The sequence below is a fragment of the Xylocopa sonorina genome, unplaced genomic scaffold (assembly GCF_050948175.1).
Source record: "Xylocopa sonorina isolate GNS202 unplaced genomic scaffold, iyXylSono1_principal scaffold0079, whole genome shotgun sequence".
Taxonomy (NCBI): domain Eukaryota; kingdom Metazoa; phylum Arthropoda; class Insecta; order Hymenoptera; family Apidae; genus Xylocopa; species Xylocopa sonorina.
In genome coordinates, this window is record NW_027490150.1 from 52,501 (window position 1) to 55,289 (window position 2,789).

Genomic DNA, 2,789 nt, shown 5'->3' on the forward strand with positions numbered 1-2,789 from the left:
CGATACCGTTTAGTTGTGTCAGTGCAGTGGATGCGGCTAGCGGAACCTCTTTCGGAACTCGCTCGAGCACATTATTTATTTCGGTGACAATACGCTACGTCGAAAACACATAACTTCCAACCAACAAATTTCGCCGAGGTATTGCACCCTCCCCATTCGAATCGTACAGTTCCCATTTGTTGTGGTTTTCAATGTAAAAGATCTTATATGCCTTCCAACTGAACCGGTCGAGGAAGCGCGTATACACTTCGCGCTGAAATATACATCGTCTACCGCGCGGAGATCTCTCGCGAGACCGTCGACGCGCATCGACGAGGAAGCGCGTATACAATTTTCACGCTGATTTTTCGAGAGATATATACCTTTAATCGTCTATAGCACGGACATCTCTTGCGAGAACATGCTGGGCATCGACGATGCAAGCGCGTATGCAACTTTCACGCTGGGCAGTTAATGATCGCCGAAAGCACGGACATCTCTTTCACGCTGGGCATTAAAATAGCGCGTACAGAGAACATGCTGGTCATCCAGGCGAGGAAGCGCGGACAGTCGCGTCACGCTGAAAAATATCTCTCTTGGACCTTTACCATCGTCTATAGCACGAACATCTCTTGCGAGAACATGCTGGGCATCGACGATGGGCAAGCGCGTACAATTGTGTCACGCTGAAGTATATTTTGTATCTCGCCCATAGCGGGCGAGCTGGCGCGTATAAAGTGCGCGCTGGGCAATCGACACGGGACACCTTTTGGAAGTTCGTATCGAGCCTGCTCTGGCTGCAACAACATATTTGTGTCGTAAATGCCATATACCATCCGTCCCCTTAACGGGCTCGTGCTCAGGAAATTTTCTCTTTCGGGCGGTTTCATTTTTATGGATTTGTTTGTTTGCGGTTTCGTTTTATATATGTTCGAGTGTTAGGTCAACTTATATAGTTCGAGTGTTATGGTCAACGTATATTATTATTCGGGCTTTTCCTGTATTTTAGCACTTTAGCATTATAGCTTTTTGGAGACTGGATAGGTATATATAAATCCACGCTCTCTTAGCGTACTGGACATTTCGTACACGTTGTCACGTCCATTTTTTTATTTCGTTAATTTTAAACTTTGTCGGTCCGAGAACTCGGATTCCAAAGTTCCAGAATTGATGCAAGGGTGGTACAATTTATACCCGAGTTTGAAAAACTCGCATAAAAGGTCACCAACGCCGCCTTAGGACGCTTGCCACAATTGGGACATTCGGTCAAAGACTCCGACCCGTGGCCATGCAGTGTGGAGAAAAATTCGATCACCGACACGGCACAGAGCAGTCGAGAACGTATTCTCGAGGAGCGGTGGACTGCTTCTCAACCGAGGTCATAGAATAGCCACGCGCCCGAGCGCTACTCCGGCCGGCCGGCTCGAGCCAGCGAGTCTCCTTACAGATACGAAACGGCCGGCCGGTAGGCCGGCGCCGCGCGGTCCGACGCACGGGCGCTTACGGTGGTAAACTCGCGCGGCAACGGACCGTCCGGAGAGACCGTTGTAACTTAGTCGCGCGGCGAACACACGTATAAAGTCCTATTAACGTTGAACTTTTATGCACGGAAATTGTGTAGACCTATTAAACAATGACGAATAAACATATTTTCGAGATATAACAAAATTTAATCGATCGGAACATAGAAAAAAAGCAGTTGCAAAATTCGAAAAAACGAAAGAAAAGAAATATCGAAAATTTAACACGTACGATCGATTACTACTATTAAATTAAGCGATATTATTAAAAAAAAATCATTTGTTTATAAATAAAAATTATCGACAAATCGCAAAAAACCTCCGGAAGCGTCGTTTCCAAATGGTTAAAAATAATTAATTCGATCAAACAATGCTACGGTAAGTACAATCAATAGGTTTTATTAAGGTTTTTCAAAAAAAATTTACAGGTCAACGGTTTAATTAACGAGAAAATAGCGAAAGAACGCGATCGAATTTTTTCGTCGCGGAATATTAACTCCCTCTCGGAACTTTTTCAAGCTACCGCGGACGATTCTAACTCTCGCTCGGCATTTTTTTTTCCAAACTATCGTCGATGTACGATTATTAACTCTCGATAGGAATTTTTTTTTTCGAACTGTCGACAATATGCGAACTTTAACTCTCGGTGGGAATTTTTTCAAACTAACGTCAATGTACGTTTCTTAACTCTCGGTGGGAATTTTTTTTTCCAAACTATCGCCGATATACGAACTTTAACTATCGGTGGGAATTTTTTTTATCAAACTACCCTCGTTATACGAACTTTAACTCTCGGTAGGAATATTTTCAAACTATCGTCAATGTACGATTATTAACTCTCGGTAGGAATTTTTTTTGTCAAACTACCCTCATTATACGAACTTTAACTCTCGGTAGGAATTTTTTTTGTCAAACTATCGCCAATGTACGAACTTTAACTCTCGGTAGGAATTTTTTTTGTCAAACTACCACCAATATGCGAACTTTAACTCTCGGTAGGAATTTTTTTTGTCAAACTACCCTCATTATACGAACTTTAACTCTCGGTAGGAATTTTTTTTGTCAAACTATCGCCAATGTACGAACTTTAACTCTCGGTAGGAATTTTTTTTGTCAAACTACCACCAATATGCGAACTTTAACTCTCGGTGGGAATTTTTTTTATCAAACTACCATCGAGGTACGAACTTTAACTCTCGGTAGGAATTTTTTCAAACTATCGCCAATGTACGAACTTTAACTCTCGGTAGGAATTTTTTTTGTCAAACTACCACCAATATGCGAACTTTA